This window comes from Xenopus laevis, chromosome 2S, assembly GCF_017654675.1.
Source record: "Xenopus laevis strain J_2021 chromosome 2S, Xenopus_laevis_v10.1, whole genome shotgun sequence".
Classification (NCBI taxonomy): Eukaryota; Metazoa; Chordata; class Amphibia; order Anura; family Pipidae; genus Xenopus; species Xenopus laevis.
In genome coordinates, this window is record NC_054374.1 from 4561461 (window position 1) to 4588290 (window position 26830).

The 26830-nt window shown below is 40.1% G+C and overlaps 1 protein-coding gene across 1 annotated transcript in view; it reads right to left on the bottom strand.

The window, feature by feature from the left end:
• LOC108709170 (seizure protein 6) overlaps positions 1-26830 on the bottom strand; it is a 340196-nt gene that overhangs the window by 154882 nt on the left and 158484 nt on the right. The window lies entirely within an intron of this gene.

Sequence of the window (26830 nt, forward strand, 5' to 3'; positions counted from 1 at the left end):
TGTTCTGCTTTACTGGAAATGGCATGCAAAGGACACTTTTATAATAAACATGCACTAAAATTAAAACCACAGTATTAGTCACTAGGAAATGACACTATATTGTCAGAATTATGCCAACCCCTTCATACAATAGTTCTCTACTCCTGTAAGTATCAACGCCACCTCAAACTGAAACTAGCTATAGCAAAGCCTGTAGTCTTTCCACCCAAACCTTGTCCTTCTCCTCATTTTATAATTACTGCTGATGACATGCTCATGCCCTGTATGCTGTATACAGGGTCGGACTGGCCAGCTGGGACACCGGGAAAAAACCCGATGGGCCCCTGCCAGGCCAGACCCTCTCTCCCGATTTCCTGACCCTAGAAAAAAAACAATTTGCGGCACAGTGCAGTCAAGTCTTGCGCGGGTCCATTTTTTGGAACCTGTACCCAACCCGTACCTGCAACCTGCAATCCGCCACCCAGACCCACAAACCCGCATTCTTACCCGTCACGACCCGCAAGTTCCTTATCCGCAACCCGGACCCGCGACCAGCTAACCATCAAGAATCAGGAGGTGCTGTCATTGTAAACTGGAAGTGACATCATCGGAAGTAGGTGTAATCAGAAAAAAAGGAGTAAAACAGGAAGTGATATCATTGTAAACCGGACGTGACATCATCAGAAGTAGACGTGATCAGAAAAAAGGAGTAAAAATTCCTATTGAGAAGACCCGCGGCCCGACCTGCGACCCGCAGAAGCAACGACCAGGAACTTCTACCTACAACCGTAGTGTACCGCAGGTTTTTGCGGGTAACCCGTGGGTACCCGACCCGCTGCAGGATTCTACTGTGCAGCACCGTTGACGCATGCGTGCGGCGAGGCTCCGTTCGCACATAAGCATCCCTAGTCAAAAATCGTGCAAACATGGTTTAGCAAAGGTGTTACATTCACCCAAAAGCATTTCAACTCCTCTGCTCCCTATTACAATTCATCACTTATTTCTCTATATATTTCTGGCCATCTCCTTCATTTCTCACTGAAAGCCATTGTTCTTTCACACCATCCAAACCCTCAGCCATTTCCCAGCTTTAACTGTTTTATCTTGTTACTCCTCACCTCTGAAATTCCTTCCCTGAATTTTCTCTCAGTCTCTTCAAAATATAACTCAGTTGCTAAACTAAAACATTATTAAAGGGGTGGTTCACCTTTAAGTTAACTTTTAGTATATTATAAAATGGCCAATTCTGAGCAACTTTCAAATGGGGGGTCAATTTAAAAACATCTAAAAACAAATACTCTGTAAGGCTACAAAGATATTGTTCTTGCTACTTTTTATTACTCAATTTTCAGGCCTCTCCTATTCATATCCCAGTCTCTTTTTCAAATCAATACATGGTTGCTATGGGAATTTAGACACTAGCAACTAAGTTGCTAAATTTGCAAACTGGAGAGTTACTGAATAAAAAAGGCAAAAATTCGTAATGATAAAAAATGAACAAGCACCACTTAGAATATTACTCTCTACATCAGTGATCCCCAACCTTTGTCTCATGAGTAACATGTTGCTCTCCAAAGCCTTGGATGTTTCTCCCAGTGGCATAAAAACAGGTGCTTCTTTTTGAATTTCTGATTTGAAAGTAAGGTTTAGCTGCATAAAAACCATGTCTTTTGCCAAACAGAGCCTCCTGTAGGCTGCAAGACCACATAGGGGCTACCGCCCCCCTATATGACGTACCAAGCACGCATGGATGAACGCCTGAAAAAACGTTTTTTCCCCCCGAATCTGATTGGGAGAGGGGACTGGCCCGGGCCCATTAAGGGTCGGCGCCCACCGGGTTTTTTCCCGGTGTTCCGCTGGGCCAGTCCGACACTGCAGAATGGGTTTACAAAGGTGATAGTGGAAAAATGTAATTGATCTGTACAGAGCCTTGATCACAACTAAGCTGAATACCAGTGAAAAAAGATTTGGAACCCCAATGCAAGTCTGACCTAATCCCCAAAATTAGTGCCTAACCTCACCAATGCTCTTGTGTCTGAATAAAAGCCCACCCACAATGTTCCAACACATACTGTAATAGTAGAGGGGAAATGATTCTTTAGCAGCAAGGAGAGGACGAACTTCATATGAATACCCTTGGTTTTTGGTAAGAGATATTGACAGGCAGACGTCCCCATGTAAAGCGGCTCTACCATGAAACTTAGATAAACACAATTTTGATCACCTTCCCTGCCAGCAGTGAAGCGCAATATTAATAATGAAAAGAAGACACATTGTTGATGATGAAGGCAAATAAATGTCATCAATCCCCTTTCTCTTGACATCGCTCAGGGATAAAACACCTAATTTCATCCATAAAAATAACCCTCTGAAGATTATGAACTGTCAAACATAATCCGTTTTTTCCTAGGGATGAAACACTTGGTAAAGGAAAAAAATACTTCTCACCAAACAAGAGACTTTAAAATACAGCAGAGGGACACAAGGCTTTTTGTAAGTTGTTCTCAGCCGAGACTTTGTTCAGGTAATCAGTGACCTCTGATCCAAAATGGAAGTTGCTGACGCACAGTGCGGCTATTTGAAGCCTATTCCAGGGGGCTAGAAATTAGCTTTTCTTTTTCTTTCCTTCCTCTGTGCCTGAAGGATGAAGGGAAAGGTTTTTCAGGCCTGACCCCAATCAAGGAAAAGAGAAAAATCTATTTCTAAAGGCTGACAAAACCTGAAGAGATCAATGTGGCAGATGGGAAACAAGCCAGTATCAAATGGGCCGAGGTATCAAGCTTCCTTTATAATGCAACTGCTTTATATATTACTGACTTGAAAGCAATCTCAGTGTCACGGAGGGAACATACTTTGGTATTAAGCCCTGCACAAGTCACTGGCCATAGGGCAAAGGACACACAACGCAGACTTTTACCAGCTAAGAAACTGCAATTATGCCTTTCTTTTCACAAGTGAAAATGTTACTGGTTTACCCAAGTGATTTTCGCTGTTTTCAGTCTTTCAGTCTTCTATTAAAGCGATATGATTCTCCCTTACAATGACAATCTGCTGGGCTACATTATGATGGGAAGTGTTGATTGGCAATCATGGAACCTGTCGTTGTAAGCCTCTGGTCCTTCATTTAGTATCTACCCATGAGTCATACCTGCCAGTGTGTGGTGTACAGGCCCAGATTTGTGGTTAAGCCACAAAGGCCCGGGCCTAGATCACAAGGGGCCACCCAGCTGCATGTAGAGGAGCACCAGGAGAGGATGTGCATGCGTTTGTGGGTGCTAGGACCTAGGCGGCCTAGGGGCACCAAAAGAGGAGATCCGGCCCTGGTGGCATATCAACAGATGTGCTGCAGCTCCTCTTTATGTCCTGCAGTTCTATTCATCAAGCCCAGGAGTGCCCATACTTTAATAATGCGAGGTCTACTTTTAGAGATGATGTCCCATTATGATCAACATCCATAAAGCATTGTCAGCATTCTGTTCCATGGAAAATATTACTTAAATATTATACTGATTTATGAGATCCCAATCTAGCTTTTGGGCACCCCTGATCTAGGTTGTTTGACTAAATGATCAGAATAATTGAAACATCAGTATCAGTCTGATTGGCCTATATATGGCTGCATTATATCTAGGGCTCCCTTTGCAGTCCCTCATTCTATTTCTTTTGCAGCACCTCAATAAAAACCAGTGCCCACCTCACACTTCATTCTAAGGAAATGTAAACACTCAAACCAAATAAATTATATAAATTTGCTCAAAATGCAGTTCTGTGTGCTTTTGCAATTTGCATTCGTTGCTTTTTTTTTTAGATTTCAAAATATTAGCATTTTTTTTACTGCTAACTTGAATGAATTTGAAATAATGACAACATCCCCCACTAGGGTAAGTTTTCACCTGGACTGTCTGGTTTTCAGAAGGGCTGTCCAAATTAGGAAATCCAGACAGGACTCTAAAGTAAATGATACAGTGATCCGCCATCACCACATCATAGCCCTGCCCCCTGAAATCACTAACCCTCCCCAAAACATCACCATCCACCCATTGACATAATTGGCCTGCCCCCCTGAAAAATCATCATCAATCCACCCCTGCCTGTTTTTAGAGTAGACAAAAGGTGGCAACCCTATCCCGTGCTGGTCAGTTCAGTCCACCAGGCTGCAGTCGGGTAAAAATTTGAGAAGAGAATGTGGAAACCTTACTGATGTTGCTCTGCTTAGGAAAGACCAGAAACATGCAGATGTCACCACCAAGCCAACCTTTGCTTGTATATGGGCACTCACTTACACCAAGGACATTGTGTAAACACAGAGATGGCTGCTGAACCATAATCTTACTGTTGTCTCAAGACTCCTAAAGGTCGTCATACACGGGCAGATTTTGCTCGCTGCGAAGTAAACGATCGTATCGTACACATACGTCTAACGATCACGATATACCATCCACGGGCAACGACTTAGTGAAAAGATGTCATTGTATTGTTGTCGAATGGTATGAACGATTATACATCTACAATGCGATATCTACTCGTGGAGCAGGAAGCGATGAAGCTACCGGAAAAAGGAAGTGGCGTATATTTTCGTTATACAGTCGCCATCGCTGGGCTTAAGGCCGAGTTTTCTTTTTAAAAAGAAATACATATAATAATGTGTGATTTTTCTTCTAATAGTACGCATAGTACATTTTCTATATGCTGCTGTGATTTCAACACTTTTGTTTTTTTTATATGGCCAAATAAATGTGGTTTTGAGAAAAGTGTTCTGTTTTCTCTATATCTAAGTATTGACTGCTATAGTTTCTTGATTGGCCGACCGTTTAACAATGATGATCTGTTTGCTCCATACAATGACGGATTTCATCGGTTCACGATTAAAATTTTTGAACCTGTCCGATCGACTATTGATACGATTGTTCGGACCACATTCATGTAAAGACGAGTAGACGATTTTATCGGATCGTCACACAACAAAATCTGCCTGTGTATGGCCAGCTTTAGGGGATAAGAAGATCTTCAAAAATCATTAGGTTTCATTTTCTTTGGAGATTGACTAAGCATAGAATATTATCACAAAGCATCAATCATGGCCAAAGCATTCCATGGTTTTCTTTAGACTGTACAGAATAGACTTCTCATCGCATTAAAGAGTGGAAATATTTCCATTAACAGGTACAAAGAGTTCCCATATACAAAGGAAATGCAGTGTTCTCTTCTACTAAGTCAATTTTGTTCAGCCCTTGCCACTATAATAAGAATCTTCTATGTAAGGTTGTAATGAATGATTCACCTTCCCACATTCAGAAACCCATTCAGCTTTCCTGTCTGCCGCCTTCCAGTCCTGTTCTCTTGTATATACTCAGTAATTAGTACAGCTATTCAGCATTTACTTTGTCCTTGTTGCTGGGATGCCAAACTCACAAAAGGGGTCATTTATCAAGCAGGTATGCAGCAAGTATATAGGAGAATTTCACCTTAAAATGAACTTCTAGAATGATGTAGGCAGTCGACAAATTTTTAAAAATGGTGTATACATTGCAAATGATTTGCTTATTGTGGGTTAAAACTCTCAGACACGATTTTCAGATTTTCAACGGATTATTCACCCTAGCAAGCAGGCAGTTGTGAGATGAATAGGAAAGGACCTGAAATAAGCAATGATAAACAATAGAAAAATAAGTATAATAATACAAGAGAAGAGTCGCTATCAGTATGTTTTTGATTTGCGATCTTCAGTGTCCCCAAAAACCAGAAAGCATTTTTTGTGGAAAACTGGCACATTATTAGGGCTAATGAATTGAGGATTTAGGATGTACAACACACCCTCTAAGGGTAGAACTCAAGCCGACACGTGATGCATCGGATGTTCTGAAGATACAGGAAGTGAAGGAGAAATCGCAGGTAAGAACTACATTTCATTTTTGCCTGCAATAAGAAGAATGTGCCGATTACAGGCAAAAATGGACTATTGAAACCTTTACTTTAAGCCTTTCACGCTAGGGACTAGTGGGTCCCGAAATAGACGCTGGTGCTGCTAGTCTTTTCAACACAAATCGCAAAGTCCACCCTTATGCTTCAAGAACTACATTTATCCGACTGTCGAATGAAAAAGCTGCACGCTGCATTTTCATCCGACAGTCGGATAAATGTAGCTCTTACCTGCGATTTCTCCTGTTCTTCAGAACATCCGACACGTTGCATGCGATTCGTCGCATGGTGATGTTTCGGCTCAAACCACACCGTGGAGTTCTACCCTAAAGAGTCAGATTCGGGAGCATATGAATCATATAGCAGTTAGGAGTAGTGATGGGCGAATTTCTCCCGTTTTGCCGAAAAATTTGCGAATTTCCCGCAAAATTCATGAAACTGAGAAAAATTTGCGAAAATTGGTGAAATCTGAAATGTCCCAAAAAAATTGTGAAATTCAAAATTTTTCACAAAAAAATCGTTAAAATCTGACGTTTTCACGCAAAAAACGTGAAATTAGAAGGATTCCACTCAAAAATCGTGAAATTTGAAAGATTTCACTCAAAAATTGTGAAATTTTACCTTTTCTCTAAGAAATCGTGAAAATCGGATGAAATTTGAAGATTTTCACTCAAAAATCATGAAATTTTAAGGATTTCACTCAAAAATCGCGAAATTTGAAGGATTTCACTCAAAAATCGTGAAATTTGAAGGTTTTCACAAAAAATTCATGAAAATCTGACATTTTCACAAAAAAATAGTGAAAATCAGAAATTGACGTCGGTGAATTTTCACCGGTGAATTTTCATGGGAGATTCGCGAATTTATTCACTGGCGGCGTATCATGGATATTCGCTGTAAATTTGCGCCAGGCGAATTTATTCGTCCATCACTAGTTAGGAGCTCACAATGTCATGGAGAAAATGTATCTTTATTATACTGTAAATACCAGTTATAGATAAGGCGAAACCACAAACCAGGGGAGGTGAAAAACGGAGTAAATTATTAAAACTAGAGATTCAATGGATTTTTATTTTAAATACTTGAGAACCAAAGGTGAGATGGGATGTAAGCTGTCATATATAAATATGAGTAGGATATGAAATGTGTACTTGTAGTTATATGAATTGAGCTTGTAAATAGTAAATTATTTGTCAACTATGTTAGAATCTGGACATGTCAGGATTGTAAGGGCCAGGTTAGTGATAGGCAAATTTCTCGCGTTTGGTGAATTGACGCCGCAAATTGACGCCTCATCAAATTTGGACGCGCATCGGAAAAATCGCTCCGCCAATTTTGGCTTTGGCGTTCAAGGCAATGGGTGTCCGAATAGTGTTGACGTGCAGCGATTTTGACGGGGGTGACTTTTCGGACGAGCGGGAGTTTTGCGCATTTATTCACAGGCGACGAGCTCGGACATTTGCAGTGAATTCACGCCAGGCGAATTTATTCGCCCATCACTAGACCAGGTTAAAATTCATACAATTGATGTATAACTACTGGCAAGTGTAGCCATTTTTTAACATGGCAGGAACACGGATATCACTTGTTTTGCATCAGCTACTTGGTTTTATTTTTGATGGAAAATTACCATCAATAACTAACACGCGCTCTCCCTCTAATAAAATTTGTTTTTCTGCATCACTGTAACCATCCCACTCTATTAGGGGTTATGAAAAACATGTGGCCCGATGCAGTAGACTTGTAATGGTCCCTGCTGATATGACATTAATGGAGAAAGTTCAGAGGCTTTTATCTGCTGTATAATTATTGTCTCTCTATGACAGACATAATGTGTAATGTCACATAATATTAACAAGCATGAGCACACTCACTGTTGGGACAATATGGAAATTTCTGCATCATAATATTTTTAAATTATAATTATTCACTCCATCAGCAATATTTTTCTTACCACACTTTTGAAGGATTATTATTACTAGGGTATTTTTACATGGGCAAGTATAGAGTTTATATAGAGCAACATATCAATTGTAAAAGTTATTTTTTGGGGGATATGCACATAATAATGCTAGGTTTCTAGTGATGCACCGTTTCGATTCCCTGAATAATTCACGAATTTCCCACGAAATTTGCGGAACTGTGAAAAATTTGCAAAATGGAGTTCGCTGGTGTCTGGGTTTTTTTTCACGCTGGTGTCCATGACGCCGGTGACATTTTTTTTGACGCTGGCGAATTTTTGCAAGCGAATTTTCACGGCCATTTTGTGAATGTATTCGCTGGCGGCAAATCGTGCAAATTCGCCGCAAATTCACAACTGGCGAAAAAATTCACCCATCACTAGCAGACACACACACGTATAGCAGTCTCAAAAGTAAACTAGTACAAGATGGGGAGGCGCTTTTATCAAAAGTCAAAATTTCGAATTCATGTGAGTTTTCTTTAACGCTAATAAATTTGATTTTCCTCAAAATTCGATTGAGAAGTTACTGAGGTATTAAACCAAATATCTTTAACTCAAACTAATTTTACAGACTTGAAAACTCGAATCAAATTCGACATGAATCTATTTTTTTTAAAAAAAAAAAACCCTTGAATGTCAGGAAGGCTAGTAACGTTCAAATTGGTCCCTGGACCTCTCTCATTGACTTATACATGAACTCAGCAAATTTTAGGTGGTGAATGGTCAAATTCTAATTTTTAAAGGGCATGGGTTTGATACATCTTGAAATTCAAATGAAAATTTGTATCGAGTTTAAATTATTCACAATTCAATTTGACCATAAAAACAATTTGAATTCAAATTTTCAATTTGACCCTTAATAAATCTGCCCCCTAGTCTTTGGCCACACGGTTGTTTACTTTATAGCATATAAAACTCTCTGTAGGGGTAATTTATAAAGTACAATAGAATTGGAGAAAAATGCCATGTATTTTGTCCGCTTGCGCCCTGCCTTGCACTGAATTTTTTTGTGCTTGGAGTCATAGTCAATTCCTATTAACAAAAGAAGAAGGTGCCGCAAGTAACCAGTTTAAAAATACTCAATAAACGGAATCAGTGGTACAGGTGCACCAACGCCAGACCCTCAGCTTGTGGAGCAGAAAAACCATCAGTAACACAAACAAAGGAGGCTCTCCAGACTCTCCTGGAAATCCACAGGGCCACAAACACAAAAGTACAAATACTGTTTATTACTGTTAATTTAAAAAATAATTGTCTCCAATGGCCCTATACGTTTCATGCCCTATAGGTACATAGTCATGCACTGTATTAAACATTAAAAACAGTATTTTTACTTTTATGTTTGTGGCCCTGTGGATTTTCTAGAGTGCCTGGAGCCCCCTTTGTTTGTATTATTGACTAAGGTTGGAACATGGGTAATGTTTGGACATGTGAAGGCTTATTTATTAAAGATCAGATTTTAGTGGTTTTAGAATTTTTCGAAACCACGACCAAACTTACAAACTCTAAGGGGCAGATTTATCAAGGGTCAAATAGTTAATTAAAATTCTAATTTTCAAGTTTAAAAATTCCCACATTCGAATTTTACCCCCCCCTATTCGAATGTAAATTCGAATGTGAGATTTATCACACCTCGACCATGGAAACAGTCCTAATTCTAATATTCGCCACCTAAAACTTGCTGAGTTTATGTATTAGTCAATGGCAGTGGTCCGCTGAACCATTTTGAGATGTTAATAGCCTTCCTGACATTCAAGTTTTTTAGGAGAAAACCATTTGATCGAATATTAGTTATTCAATTTTTTTTAAATATCCTCCCAGTCAAAAAACTATTTATTTATCAATTAGAAATTCGACCTTTCAATAAATGGGCCTCTAAAAGTAGGATTTTGTTTTTTCCATGAATGTCTAAATATTCATGATTTTCCTATATTTCTAAAAAACTCGAAATATTGAAAAAACCACAAAAACCTCTAAGGCAAAACTTCGAGGTGCTGATCCTATTGGACCGTTTTAAATTAATTTGGACTTTTAGATGGCCAGTTATGAAAGGTCAATTCATGTGAATTTTATTTGACTCTAATAAATTCAAACACACTCGAAATTCGACTGGGAGGTTATTTAAGAAAAATTTGAATGTCTAAAACTTGAAAGAATATTACCAACTCGAAAACGGGAATCGAATTTGATTCGAATTCGAATAAACTCAAATTGAGTTTTTTCTCTGAAAAAAACTTGAATGTCCGGAAGTTTTTAACATCTTCAAATGAGTCACTGGAACTCTCCCATTGACTTGTACATGAACTCAGCAGGTTTTAGGTGGCAAATAGTTGAATTTGAATTATTCCCAGGGTAAAGGTTTGATAAATCTTGAATTTCTAATATGAATCGAGTTTGGATTATTCCCAATTCGAATTTGTGAGTTTCGACCACAAAAAAAGATTTGAAAATTTGAATTTGAATTTACTATTCGATAGATCTACCCCAGTGAACTTCTGTATAGTTTGTCTTACACCAATCAGTCCTTACCAATCTGAATTGAGCACAATAGAACTTACTGATCAAGGGCACTGGGAAGCGACTACCACCTGTGAACTGTGAACCAAACATTATATTGGAGAGATCTGCCATACCATAAACTGCAAAAAGTGAAATTCCACAGCCCCTCCAGCAGGAAAGGGGTTAAGGAGGTATGTTCTAATTAATGCAGGCGCAAATTTGGGGTAAAACATAATGGCTTTGAAACAGAAGTTAATTACAGTGAAATGTCCGTGTGTTATTACACTCTACTTAGACAGAGCAGAACAATCAAAAGAAATACAATTTGCTGCCCGAATCTTCTGCTATTTTCTCCTTTCATTCTCCCTCCTTTTTCTGGTTCCCGTTGACGCGTTTAATTTATTAGCTTTACAGAAAGTGTCTCGCTGGTATTATTTAACATAATTCTTTCTTATTAAGCGAGAAGAGTACATTTGTTAGCTGTGCCCAGATGCAAGCGCTTTGCCTTTTTACATTATCAGCCGTGAAATTTGCTTCTTGATCCTCTGCTTTCTGCCAGCCTCCATATCTCTGACCCCAGGGCAAGAGGCAGAGAGAGAGAGATAGAGATAGAGATAGAGAGCAAATGCAGGAGAGGGATGACAGATTCAGAGGAGAAAATACAGTAGGCGCTGCATTAGGCAAAGGCAACACCAGGCTAAAGAGAGAAATGTCTATAAAAGTGATATTTCCCATCACACTTCACAGCGGCCTTCATTAACTAGACTGGAACATCATGACCAGGCAGACTACTGATATGTTTGACTACTTTGCTGAGCTGTCTGACTACTGTTACTTTGTATCAACAGCCATCTGTCCTCAGCCTGTATCCTCCAAACCCCACAATTCCCTGCACATGTGACTTCAATAAGGAAAGGGACATCCTAGTGCAATGCATTGTGGGTTATGTAGTTCCTGCATGCTGTCTGTAAGCTGTGGAGAATTTGTTACAATTTGTAGCATCAGTGTTTATTGATATATGGGACTTTGCCAAGATGGTGACCCCCTGTGACAAGTTTGAAGACCTGGATCATTGCTGCTGAAACTTTAGGCTGGTGCAGTAAGTTCACTATATAAAATATGGCATTTTTAGCCACATTCATTTTTAGGATTTAGTTCTTCTTTAAGATATTTAAGATGTGTTTGCAGAACCCTTTATAATGTACATCCAAGCTATACTATTAACACTTTCTGCACCATTCATTTCTAATACCAAAGTTTTAACGATTTGTGCCTGACAGTGGTTGGCGAGAATCAAATGTAGATGCATTTTGGCTTTCTGTGGGCATACGTCATGTGCCTAAAGCTCTATCAAACTGCAACAGAGGTTTTGCTTCAGCTCTTAGTCAGCTCTTAGTCTCACACACACACCTTGAAACTAGCCATGCTCAGGAATATCTACTCATTGGGCGAGGCTGCAAAATGAGTGGATCTTTGATGAGTTTGAACACTAAAGTGGTAGGCCAAATCAGACTCATCTAGGTCCCTTATAAGAGCACATTGAAAGTCTTTCCAACCATGGATCAGTGTATCATAAGAAAATTAACCAATTATTGGGATGACTGTAGGTTTATTGATGGTGGGTCCAGCTGCTCATGTCCCAGGCCTTCAGCTTAGGGAGTCAAACTGAAATGAACAAGTCAATCTGAAAAACGACTGGCAATTTCAAGACCAAAAGCTGAGTCTGGAAGCAGCTGGTTAAGTTTTAAAATCTAGTATATTTGACACCATTATCCAATCATAAAAATAGCCTTACGCATTGCACTTCACATATTGGCATGTAATCATAGGCTATGAATAAGTGTCCCTATGCAGCACAAAACGCGCAAGGTCTTGAAAGTGCACACGTGTTTTTCATTTGTTTAAGGGGCCCATTTACTTAGCTCAAGTGAAGGAATAGAGGAAAAAAACTTCGAATTTCGAATGTTTTTTTTGGCTACTTCGACCATCGAATGGGCTAATTCAACCTACGACTTTCGAACGATTCAAACTAAAAATCGTTCAACTATTCGACCATTCTATAGTCGAAGTACTGTCTCTTTAAGAAAAAACGTCGACCCCCTAGTTCGCCATCTAAAAGCTACCGAAGTCAATGTTAGGTCCCCATAGGCTTTGCTAGCTTTTTTTGCCCCTACGTGTAGTCTTTGCCTCTTGGAGACAATTTTACAACATATTGCCCTACAGAGCTATTGTAAAGGACAATGCTAAACATGCTGTAACATTTATTTTCAGCCCCATATGAAAGCTAGGTAGTACACTGGACAAAACTTTAGTTAATTAATCCAAAACACTATAATAGTTGATTAACCCAAACCCTGGGGTGCACCAAAATGATCCTTCATGCAGATAAAGCTTATCATAAGTTCTTCTCTGTGCGAGACAGCTAAATCAGTTGCTATGGCTACTGCCTGAGTGCCAATCACAGTGGAATCAGTTGAAGCAAATAAATGCAAAGCCAGGATTTACACCCATTTCTATGTTAATTATCATTTGTTGAACTAACAAGGTGCTGAGATCAGATTCACACGCCGGCTCCTTCTATAATTATTTTCATCTGCCGCACGCACAACCTTGTCTCAGAACTAAAATGTGACAAGAAGGGTATCTGATGGCAAACGCTAGCATCCTAAATCAGGGACTCGGGAACTAGATAAGGATCCTGGGAAATGTAGTTCCTAAGTGGGACATTCACTAAGAATCGTAGTTGCGCTGGCGTCCGCTTCGCCGCACTTCGCCAGGCGTATTTTCGCCAGCACTCCGCAAATTCACTAAAATCCGAAGTTGCGCTCAGGGGTAGCATAAGGTTTCGAAGTTGCGCTACTGTTAATTCGCCAAGCAAAGTGAAGTTACGCTAGCGATGGTTAATTTGCATACGGCGCCAAATTGAAGTTACAATGGAGGAATATGTAGCAGAACTACACAAAACCTTCAAAACAGCAAATAAAATGTTTATTTTGCCCTACACATGTGCCCACTGTATAGTTAAGGTGCAATGAGTTAGGAAATGTAGGGGGGAAGAAGGGGAGCCCCAAAAAAATTTTCGATCTTTTTCAGCCTATCACCAGTAATAATGAAAAAACGCCAGCGTTTTTTGGGACTTACAAAAAATGTTAACTTTTTTTGAAGCAATCCCTATCTGCTCTATTGCGCTTCGCCTGGTCTGAGGAAGGAAGTCTGGCGTAAAAGGTAGCGTTCAGAACAATGTGCGCGTTAGTGAATTTGCGTAGTTACGTCCGCTGCGCAAATTCGCCAGGCGTAAGGGTGCGAAGTAACACTAGCGAAGTTACGCCAGCGTCCGTTAGTGAATTTGCGAAGTAACGAAAATGCCCAACACTAGCGAATTCACGCTAGCGTTAGGCGCTTCGGTGCTTAGTGAATTTGTTCCTCAGAGTTTGAATAACGAATTAACTCAAGTGAAGCTTATTCATTAATAATATCAGGCTGCATGGATTGGGGTGTCCACCAACTTACCAACATTTAGGGGCCAATTCACTAAGGGTCGAATATAGGAATTAAAATCCTTCGACTTCCAATATCGAAGTCGAAGGATTTAGCACAGATAGTTCGATCGAACGATTGAAGGATAATTCCTTCGATCGAACAATAAAATCCTTCGAATCGAACGATTCGAAGGATTTTAATCCAACGATCGAAGGAATATCCTTCGATCAAAAAAAGTTAGCCAAGCCTATGGGGACCTTCCCCATAGGCTAACATTGACTTTGGTAGCTTTTAGATGAACTAGGGGGTCGAAGTTTTTTTTAAAGAGACAGTACTTCGACTTTCGAATGGTCGAATAGTCGAACGATTTTTAGTTTGAATCCTTTGATTCGTAGTCGTAGTTGAACGTCGAAGTAGCCCATTCGATGGTCGAAGTTTTTTACCTTCGAATCCTTCACTCGAAGTTAGTGAATCGGCCCCTAAATATAAGAGTTTGATAAGGCAGTAAAGAAGCATGGACCTAAATGAGAATATCCATTGCCTCTACTTTTACTTTACTTTTTATATATTCTTTTAGTACCTATCAAATACTCTTACACCTCATGTCATTTATAGGCTATTTATAGGCTTTATCGCTAATTAAAGATGTCACGCCAGCAATTCATTGACAAGTTTACTTAAACCAACCCTGTCAGCTGTCTATGATTAATGGCTTGAAAGCATGGCTGCCACCTCTTCCCTGGCAAACATACAGTATGAAACCTGACACATATGAAAGCTATTGCTAATTTTCAGTTCCTTAAGATCCATGCTAATTGCTTCAAAAATAAGTGCTAATTAGACATATGGAATTACAATGTGTGAGGTTTAAATGGGTGGGGTGGCACCTCTAGTACAGGAGTGGGAGACTAGATTTTATATATAGGCCACACTCTACAGTTAATATTTTTTTCTTCCAAAAAGATTTTTTTATTATTATTACTGTTTCCAGTACAAAAAAAAAGAGTCCCATGAATCAGGGGCCATAGCAAGTCATGTAGTAAAGGCATTGCCAATGCAATTTTACCCCTTGCCCTTTATTGAATGGAAACCTAGTAGCATTATCCAGATGTAAGTCAGGGAGTCTATGGGATATTTGATTTCATTATTCTACAGGCTGCTCAACCAGTAGATCAATCTGCTAATTGCTGTTGGGTATAGCTCCAGAGGGAATGTTATCTGTTCTTCTATATAACCAAAAAAATTTTTTTTGGACAAGTGGACAGAAAAATCAACCACAAAATAGAGACAAATATAGTTGCAAGCATTTGCCTTCTTTTCTGTCAACCCCATTCATCTCTAGGTAAAAACTGAAAAGGGAGTCCTGAGATTATCATGGCAGCATTCAAGAAAAACCGGGCTTTACTTGTCACAGACAGACACTTATGAAGTTCACTGCCATTAAATATCACTCCAACTTGCAGTACAGCAGTAAAGAGAGATTGAAGTTTATCAGAGCACAAGTCACATGACTGAGGGCTGCTGGGAAACTAACAATATGTCTAGCCCCAAGTCAGATTTCAAAATTAGATATAGAAAAAACTGTTTGCTCTTTTAAGAAATGGATTTCAGTGCAGAGTTCTGCTGGAGCAGCACTATTAACTGTTATAAAACAGGTTTTCCCATGACTGTATCCCTTTAAGCCTTGCAGTGGGAAAGTGAAAGAAGCACAATATCTACAGACCGGACAGTCCTTAAAAAAGAAAAGATTATGAACTGAGTCTACATAAAAATATATTTAAACCAGAGGGAACTTTTTTCATAAATCGTCACATTTACGTAGCTCACGTAGACACTATCCCCTCCCAGAAATTGCTTCAAGTTGGTGGCTAAATTGAGCTTATTATGATACTTTAATTTCAACCTCTCATCTAAAACGGGCTTTTAATTCCCAGTGATTTGTTTGTGACATGATTAAATGGCCGGGCTTGGCAGCAGTCCATTTTCAGAGCCTCCGGGCCGAGAGAATCTTTACATCATTAAAGATTAAGATGTTTTGCTCACCTAAAACATATTAAATTGGCAGGCAATTATAAAGAAAAGGAATAGGCAGTTTAAGGCCGTAAACATTAAAGGCCACTGGTAGGTCAGTTTAGAGTGTTCCTGTCAGCTCCTTAATTCCTTCCATCATTTGCTTCCCTCCTTCTCTTAATTATTCATTAAAATGTAGGGCAAGTAAGCTTATGGGATGACAGGCAGGGCCACCATTAGAAATCACAGGGCCCCGTACAACAACATTTTTGGGGCCCCCTGGGCCCCGCCCACACTGATGACCAAGCTCCACCCCATATGCCGCCCACTCCACATCACAGTTAAAAGACCACACAGAGATCAGCGCTTAAAAAGTAACCCCCCCCACACAAGTTATAAAAAGCTATTGATGGTCAGGGCCCCCTTATAAAAAATTGGGGCCCCCAAAAAAAATTTTTTAAAATTTTTTTTTTTTTTTTTTTAAATGTTTTTGAAAACAAAAAAAAAAAAGTGGCAGGGGCCCCCTTACGAGTTAAAAAAGTTTTTTTTTTTAAAAAAATTAAAAAAAAAAAAAAAACATTGGTGGCAAGGGGCCCCTTACAAGTTAAAAAAAATTGGGGCCCCAAAAAAAAATGTTTTACAAAAAGATTGGTGGCAGGGGCCTATAGAATATTAAAATAATACATTGGTGGCCAGGGGATTAAAAAAAAAAAAAAAATACACAAACTGGTGTTCAGTAGAATTGAACTCATGGCTTCAGTATTTCAACTTCGCCTCATTTCGTGACTTCGGGTCTTTGCGCCGCTTCAGGACTTCGGCTTCGGCTGTTTTCGTGACTTCGGGTCTTTTCGGCGCTTCGTGACTTCGGGTCTTTTCGGCGCTTCGTGACTTCGGGTCTTTTCGGCGCTTCGTGACTTCAGGTCTTTTCAGCGCTTTGGGACTTCGGCTTTTTCCGTGACTTCGGGTCTTTTCGGCGCATCGGCTTCGGCTTTTCGGCACTTCCGCATTCGGCAACACAGAGGGAGGACGTACGGCTCGGGCGCTCGTAAGGGGGGCCCGGATCTTCAAAAAATGCAGCGCTGACGGGCCCCCCTTCATGCCCGGGCCCGGTACGCTTGTCCTCCCTGCCCCCCCCCTGATGGTGACCCCGATGACAGGTGTCACTTTAGAGATTTTCTGTAGTCCATCTATCAGCACTTAGTTTCTGCCAAGTCATATGTCCTTGTGTCAGAACTCTAGTGCACACATAAGACATGTCTCATGTTCTACAGCCATTGGCCGGATCCCAATGCCAATTAGCCTCCATGTTGCTAAATCACATTCATGATTTGCGGGTGCAAATTGTGCTGCAGCGATGGCAGAAGTGTGTATTGATGTGCCACTATAGTGTATGCACAACACACAAAGCAAATCCCTTGTATTCATCTGACCTGTGCTTTGCCCCTAATGCAGAAAAGCATTTGTTATTGCAAAGCACAAGTACAGGTATGGGACCTGTTAGCCAGAATGCTGGAGACCTAAGGTTTTCCGGATAAGGGGTCTTTCCGTAATTTGGATCTCCATACCTTGTCAGCTAAAATATCATATAAACATTAAATGAGCCCAAGGTTTGTTTGTCTCCAAAAGGATTAATTATATCTTAGTTGGAATCAAGTACAATATATTGTTTTATTATTACAGAAAAAATGAAATCATTTAAAAAGAATCTGAATAATTGTATTAAAATTGAGTTTTTTCTGTAATTCTGAGCTTTCTGTAGAGCGGGTTTCAAGATAACGGATCCTATACTGTACCTGTGTTCGGGAGCATGTACATGCACAGATGCAAGTACCTTTGTGAATGGCTTTTGCATTTGATTGGATGCAATTTCCAATTTCACACGCAATTTTGCAATTAGTACATGTGCTTACAATGATATCTTATAAGTGCATGTATATTGCATCCCGATCCCATGATATTAGTAAAGCCGTTATCATTTTGCCCATCCCAACAGCCATTGCTAACAGTTTGTTGGATCCTCTCGCAGCGACAAAACGCAGGCGACAAGTCGGACGTAGTTGCAGGTGTCAAAATATAATGGGAGTGAACAGGTCCGGACTGAGAATTAAAATAGGCCCTGACATTTCAGGTACATAGAGACCCAAACAGCCCACATAGAGGCCCAAACAGCCCCCAATCAGCCCACTAAATACTGACTTTCTATGAGACCTTATAGCAGCCCCTCTGGCACAGATTACCAGTCCGGACCTGGGAGTGAACGAAAAGTTGCAGGTAAAAACTGCATTTCATCAGACTTTTTGTGTAGTTTTTATATATATTGTTATGTCAATATATATAACTTATCTTGCACTTTTAAACAATGCCTCATAGTGCACCAAATATGTTGGGACCGGGGTGGAACAGTAATAAAACGTATGCCTGTGCTCACTTGATTCTGTCTAGATAACTACAGGGCCTCACTGATGTGCTCACTTAACATTTACCTCCTATAAAATAGACTGAAAGCCTTTGCTCTCTGGCACGAGATAATGCTTCGAGAATTAATGGTTGTAGTCCATCCATTTAGTAATTCGTCACTGTCTATGTGCTCAGTTCCCAAGATCTAAAGACGACTGGGCAAGGCAAGAAGCGTATAAAATAAATATCAGCAGATTTATTCATGTAAAACAGTAAAAGTGCTCGATCAAATTTCCATTGCTTAAGTGACTGTATGGGAAATGGAATAACATGTTTGGTTGTGCAATAATATGAACAGGCTTAAGTCAGGTGCCCACATTTTGGAGACAGAAAACAACAAGGTTACACGGACTGGGGCAATTTGCAGTTCAATGGCAAAGAATTTAAAAGGCAGCACCTATAATATGAGTTGGGAAGTCAGTTGGGGAGCAACCATCCAAACAATGACTTCAGTTGTGGAGCTCTGACAAGGTCGACGTCCCCCAAAAAATGACACTCACAAGGTGTATTTTAAGAAATGAGTGCAAAATTAGGACCTTTTTATTGATTCTGACAATAAATTGTAAGGACACTGGGACACAGTGATCCTTGGGGTATGATCTTGGATAATAGGGATGTATAAGGGTCCTACACACATATATATATATATATATATATATATATTAGGGATGCACGGAATCCAGGATTCGGTTCGGGATTCAGCCAGGATTCGGCCATTTTCAGCAGGATTCGGATTCGGCCGAATCCTTCTGCCAGGCCGAACCGAATCCGAATCCTAATTTGCATATGCATTAAAAATAATTTCCCTTCCCACCCCTAATTTCCATATGCAAATTAGGGTTCGGATTCGGTTCGGTATTCGGCCGAATCTTTCGCAAAGGATTAGGGGGTTCGGGCGAATCCAAAATAGTGGATTCGGTGCATCCCTAATCTATATATATATATATTACATTTCCACAGGATAAAAAAAATACATATGTAGCATAATTAGATTAGGAACTATCTTCCTCTATAAGTATGTTTTGCATTGTTTGGGTCTAGGTGGCTATAGACGTAGAGATCTGCTCGTTTGCCAACATTGAAGTGGATGATATCGGGGTGATCCGATTGTGGGCCCTATGGCCCAATGATCGGATCATAATGCATCTGATATAGGCGGTTGGATCGTGGGACTGCATAAACGCATAAACGATTTTCTAATCTGCACAATCAAGATCTGCCCAATTTTCGGCCAGATATCGATCAGGGAAGCCCGTCGGACGGCCCCACACATGGGCCAATAAACTGCCGACTTGGTCTGTCGGCAGCTTTTATCGGCCCGTGTATGGGGGACTTTAATTTTGGTTCCAGCCAAGACATGTAGGGGGTTATTTACTAAACTCTAAATGCAAAAATCACCTTTTTTTATATAAAATTTCACTTCTAAAAAATCACAAATTTTTCTGAATTTATTAAACCCCGAGGATGGAAAAGTCTGAATCAGAAAATCTGGCATCTCAGACCTGTCGAGGTTGCATATAAGTCAATGGGAAAAGTCACAATGATTTTTTGATGTGCACTGGGTTTCGTTCAATACCCTGAAGTTTTAGGGCAAAAAACATAAGTAATCTGAGTTTTTGGGTGAAAAATCCCCAAAAAATTGTGGAAATCTGATAAAAAAATGAAAAAAAAAATCGCAAAAATCTAATTTTTCACAAAATTTTCAGGAAAGTATATTAATAAATAAGCAGAAAAAAAATGTGCGGATTTGGTCTGAGTTTTTTTTCAGAAAATATTGAGATCAATTCGGACTTTGATAAATAACCCCCTATCTGTAAGGAGTTTCTATGTTCTCCTCTTGTTTTTGTGGGTTTTTAAAGCACTGTGTAAGCAGGTTAGTACTAAATAAGTATAGAATAATAATACTCACAAGTTTATATCTGTGAATGTTGAAAAACGCTTTAGTAAACAGCTTTGTGCCCTATTTAGAGGATCATAGGGGCAAATTCACTAACAATCGTAGTTTCGCCAGGCGCAACTTCGCCGCGCTTTGCCGCACTTCGCCACACTTCGCCAGGCGTAGTTTCGCCAGCGCTTCGCAAATTCACTAAAATCCGAAGTTGCGCACAGGGGTAGCGTAAGGTTGCGAAGTTGCGCTACCGTTGATTCGCTAAGTAAAGCAAAGTTACGCTAGCGAAGGCTAATTTGCATAGGGCGCCAAATTCAAATTTCAATGGAGGAATACGTATCAGCAGTACAAATGCCTAGAAAACCTTCAATTCATCAAATAAAATTTTTATTTTGCCCTACACATGTGCCCACTGTCTAGGTAAGTTGCCATGAGTCAGGAAATGTAGGGGGGAAGGAGGGGAGCCCCAAAACTTTTTTCGATCTTTTTCAGCCTATCACCCATAATGTAGAAAACACGCCAGCGTTTTTTGGGACTTAGAAAAAATGTTGACTTTTTTTGAAACAATCCCTATCTACTCTATTGCGCTTCGCCAGGTCTGAGGTGGCGAAGGAAGTCTGGCGTAAAAGGTAGCGTTCAGTACACTGCACGCATTAGTGAATTTGTGTAGTTACGTCGCTAGCGAAACTTCGGCAGGCGTAAGGGTGCGAAGTAACACTAGCGAAACTACGCCAGCGTTCGTTAGTGAATTTGCACAGTAACAAAAATGACAAACGCTAGTGAAGTAACGCTAGCGTTCGGCGCTTCGGCGCTTAGTGAATTTGCCCCATAGTGTCAGGAGGTCTGATTTAGAAAAACAGTTTGAGCCCTCTGTCCCTTTAAATCCATGGTTAGTTATTATATTATCAGCGTTGCTATTGTAGGAACGTGATGTAGTAAATAGCGAGATGATGTCCTTATACACGGAGAAATATAAGGAAATGTGTCCGTGTGCAGTCGTGCAAACGAGCATTTCTCATCATTGTTGCCGTTACCATCACAATTGTTTCGTAGATATAAGACAAATCTGCTGAACAGAAAGTTGTTCGCCTTGAATGCTGTCAGCGTTTTCTTACCGTTCCCTTCTGTTACTCTTCTATTCTCATTTTCCTAGTTGATATTAAAATAAATACAAAGAGTGCGCAGTAGACCTTGTCGGAAAGGACAGTAACACGGTTTTCCCCCTTCAGGACTGTCACGCCGATTGGATGAGAATATTTTGTGCTTGACATTTGAACACGTTTACAAAATGTAACGGAATTGTCTTACACATAGTCTTACACATAGCAGAACCTAGACATTGATGCTGGAGTCACAGCAGAGATATTATTTCAAAGGCAACAATAATAAGCATATCAATCGTTAGAAAGACAAATCCATCAGCATTATGAAAGTCATTCTCTGATAATTATTAGGGAGAAAAATGGAACAGAATCTTTGCAGGGGTCCCCAACTTTTTTTTACCTGAGCAACATTCAGATGTAAAAAAAAGTTGGGGAGCAACTCAAGCATGTGAAATGTTCCTGGCTGGTATAAAATAAGGGCTGTGATTGGCCATTTGGGTAGACCCTATATGGACTGGCAGCCTATAGGAGCCTCCCATTGATGGTGCACCTAGTGTTTATGCAATTAAAACTTATCCTCAAGTCTGGAATTGAAAAATAATCACCTGCTTTGAGGCCACTGGGAGCAACATCCAAGGGGTTGGAGAGCAACATGGTGCTCAAGAGCCACTGGTTGGGGATCACTAGTATACTGTTTATCTCACAAACGCATGGCATCATATGGAACTGTTGCCTCCATTAGATTATATCTATTCTTTCTGCAGCATAAACACATCCTATTTTATACAGATGTTTTTCTTTTTCAAAGTTAGGGTCACTTGGGAAGCTCTTAAACTATTTAAGGAAACAGCTCAAAACTAACAACCAACAGTACAAGCACCATGTAGACCATACCAGTGTTGGACTGGGAACCCAAATATATTCTTCCTCTCCTCACTCAACCTCTATTCTCCTAGTCTCTTTTCTTTACATACTATAATCCAGTATTCCATCTATTTAGCCTTTTTGTTCTCATAGAAATATGGAATTGCCATGAAATAGGCCAAATGTTGAGCAGCATGGGGGGCCACTGCCACCTGGGCCCACTGGGAGTTTTCCTGGTATCCCAGTGGGACAGTCTGACACTGGACCATACCTGGCACTGCCGACGTCCCACTTCCAGTTTTATATCCGTGCACCTGCTTGCCCCGCCCCTTTTGTGATGTCATCGGCGGGCTGGGTCGACGCAGGTCTATAAAAGGAACCCCAAAGTCGTGGGTGGAGGGAGGGCGGGTTCGGATCGGGTAAGACACTATTGCAGAGCTAAATATACCTTAGCAATATAATTTCACCTTTCCATCAACTACAATGCATTTGCTTTAATTTTATTGTTTTGCTAATTTTTTTGCTGAAGTGAAATGGGCTACTCTCCCTTGTGTTTGGCATGAACAAAACCATAAGAAGTCATGAACTTTTGAGCAGGTTGAAGAATAAAAAAAACAACATGTCACACGCCTGCCTAATGCCCTGAGACTCGCCAATTCTTTACTTGAAATATTCTAATGGTGCAAAAATAGACCACTAAATGTAAAGTCATAGGGTGTGTTACCATTATAATAAATTGATTGGAGCCATTACACCTGATATTTAGCATTTTTCTGGTAGTGGTATTGGAAATGAGTCTTGCTAAATGCTGAATATTTCATTATTTTTATGAGTCGTTATAATGATTTTATAAGAAAACAAAATAGCCCAACAGATCCAGATTCTTGATAGTAGGACCATCTTTTTTAACAAACAAAGACCTCATCATCCATTGGTTGTGTGTATATATACAGTACACCTATATACACTTAAATTCCTTGGTTTCACTCCACTAATATCAAATTACCCATGAGACAATAAATAATTTTACTTAAAAAAAAAACAAAAAAAAACAGACAGCACATTTAAAAACAGGCAGAAGGACCAAGGCCTAACACGTTTCAGGCTCTTATGCCTTTGATCATAGGCAATAAATCAATCAATAAATAGTTTTCCATGTACACAACGTCACATGTAGTACAGTCAGTTTGGGCTTATACAACTCCAAATGTAGTACCCATGAAGTTGTTAGTGGACCTCACCAATGAAATGGTAATTTGCCATAATTAACCCTGGATGTCACCAATGTAAGTGGACTTGGTGGGCATTTGCAGTGTTATTGCACTGTCTATGACTAAGTGCCCCAAAAGGCACGGAACGCGTGAGACCACTTTCTAACGTTCTATTAAACTTTTTGTATTTTTTTTACTCGCTGTTCAACTGTTTGGATTACTCACATTTATGGTTTGGTTCTTATGTACACGCAGCCTTGGACTGGGGTGACCTGTGAGTATGCCCTCCTGTCTATACTACTCCTTTTTCCAACTATTGAAATTGTATTTACTTCAGTAGTGGGCTTTGTGCACCATTTCATTTTGTATTGTTATTGCACATACCCAGGTTGAGTTGTTACAAGAATGAGGACAAAAAAACTTAAGAAGGTTAAACAGAATAGTCTTATTTGTGTTTTTTTTGTGTTTTTTTTCACTGATTATTTCAGAAAATACTTGCGTTTGCATGTTTATTTGCATTTGCGTCTCCAATTGAGAAAAAAAGGACTTTATATTTTATAGATGCAAAACAATTCACAGTGTGTTGATTAGGAATGTGTTAACATATTAGCTATTAGGTGAGTAATAATAATGTATTTCTGTTACCCCCACTTTCTCTTCCTCAATACACAAGCCCCGTGTGCTCGGTGTGTTTAAAGTTTATGGGGCAGATTTACTAAAGGGCGAAGTGACTAATATTAGTGAAAATTAGTGAAAATTCGCCAGCGTGATGTCATTTCGTCAATTTTCTAACAGGCGAGAAGCAGATAGACTCTAGCGGTAATTTGCTCCCTCACGCCTGGCGAACCAGACCAGACGAAGTACAATAGAGTAGATAGGGGTTCCTCAAAAAATAGCTGGCGATTTTTCATTTTTCAGGGTGATAGGCTGAAAAAGAGCGTAAATTTTTTTTGGGGTACCCGGCTTCCCCCCTACATTTTCTAACATACGGAACATAAACTATACAGTGGGCTCATGTGTAGGGCATTATAACAACTCTATTGTCTTTATTAAGGTTCCCTGGACTTGTGTAGTGTAATGTATTTGCTGCAACATATACGTCCATTCAACTTTAACTTCCCGCCGTATGCAAATTAGCCAACGCTATAACTTCGGCAGCGTTCGCCGCCCTGGAGGCAACTTCGGATTTTAGTGAATTAGCGTTGTCCTGGTGAATGTACGCCTGGCGAAGTGTTGCGATGTGAGCGAAGCAGACGCTAGCGCAAATTTGTCGCTTAGTGAATCCAGGCCCGGATTTGCGGCAAGGCCGCATAGGCCCGGGCCTAGGGCGGCAAAGAAATAGGCGCGGCATGCCGCCCAGCCGCCGTTCAACTGCACCAGCTGCGCCGGCGTTTTTTCGCCGGCGCGCTGGGAAGGCGGGCGCTAGGACCGTGCGGCCGCCTGGTCGGACTGCGCGGCCTAGGGGCGCCCAGAAGTGAAATCCGGCGCTGAGTGAATCTGCCCCTATATATGAATACCCTGTGTTAAACAAGAAGAGCTCACTAAACTAATAGACAGTATATTCCTTTATCTCTTAAGATATTGTTCTCTGATCAAAGACTTACTGCGGAGAAGGATTCAGACACAACCAGCAATCTCAGTCACTTTCCTATTAATCACCAGGCTCATTTGACACATTTTTGCAAGTACACATCTTTTAATACGTCGCCTCACTAAGACAAGTGACTGTAGCAGTTATTAAATCTCGAAATCTATTATCTTTCCCCTCAAGGTGCGACCTTTGAGCTCTCAGCATTAATAATGGAGAGGTTCTTTCCTGTTACATTTCTGTGTCGGGATTTTGCCACTTTGAAATGGGATTAGAAAGGCAACGTGAAAATCTCAAAGACTTTCTTTTTCTCTTTCCTCTGAGCAAATATCACTTCCATCTGTCACATATTTACATGATTAGAAACCAGGATCCGAGCAGAGCAGGAGAAAATATTTCCATATACAGTGATATGTGCTTAGGAATGTGATAACATATTTGCCGAGGATGATATATATTTTTGTTGAGGTCACAATGGAGGTGGCAGCTGCCTTGTTCCCGCAGAAGAATCTCAAAGAGAATCCCTGGTACCAGATGAGAAAGTGATAATAGAATCAAAAGTGCTGTCACTTTCAAATACACCGTAATTTCATCCTTTCTTTTTAATGTTCAGTAGAGTACTCTGTCTAATACTTCCTTATGTCCCCTTTACTTCTATTGCTCTGAGATCGATCTTTGAACAATGGGGCAAATTCCCTAACCAGCGAAAATTCGCCAGCGACGGCTTTGCAGCCATCACAACACTTCGTCAGGCATAAATTCTCCTTAAAGTAGAAGGAAAGGCTAAAACTAAGAATACTTTATCAGAAAGGTCTATATAAATACATCAGTAACCCCTCAAAGTAATGTTGCTCTGAGTCCTCTGTCAAAAGAAACAGCACATTTCTTTCCTTCTATTGTGTACTCATGGGCTTCTGTATCAGACTTCCTGTTTTCAGCTTAAACCTCCAGGGCTTGGGCTTGAGCATGCTCAGTTTGTTCCTCTCTCCTTCTATTGTGTACTCATGGGCTTCTGTATCAGACTTCCTGTTTTCAGCATAAACCTCCAGGGCTTGGGCTTGAGCATGCTCAGTTTGCTTCTCTCCCTGCTGTAATCTGAGCACAGAGCTATGAGTGAGCAGGGAGAGACTCAGGCAGGAAGTGATGTCACACCAAGCTAATATGGCAGCTGCTATCCTAAAGAAACAAAGAGAGTTTATAGAGCTGTTTACGCAGGTATGGTAAAGCATGATGCAGAATAAATATAGTGTTATAGCTTGGACTATTGTGTCTAATCTATTGTCAGTAAGCTGCTTTGGTAGCTTTCCTTCTTCTTTAACTTGACGTGGGGTAAAAGTGCCTTTTTAGGGCAGAAACGTCTAAATAAAGGTACACTAATTCAATATTTCAAATACAAAAGCACATTTTCCAGTTTAGTGCTCCTTTTAACAGATTGAAAGAAAACACACTAAATCTAAGTAGTTGGTTGGTTTAACTACACTATTAGATTTCAATATCATGATTTCCTGTTCAGGCCATAAGAGGGTTAATGTATTTAACATCTGCCTACAAACTAATGAGGTGGAATTCTAATGGAAAAATTAATGAATTCCTCACTGCGGCTTTTCTCCCCTCTCCCCGCCACAAATTCGCAATCCTTCATTACTCAGACACTATTATCTCTTAAGCTATGCAAATAACCCAAGTTTGGAACCATTTAAAGTATTTAGACAGAATTAAAAAAAAGCCTTGGTGCTGCTCCCAATGAGCCGTGGAATAGTCTCCTCTGCTTATCAGTAACGCCTCCTTTCACGTAACCCTTTTCCTTCTACTCGTGTTTTGTCATCAATATATTCCATCCATCTACTGAAAATCACTTTAGAAATGAAT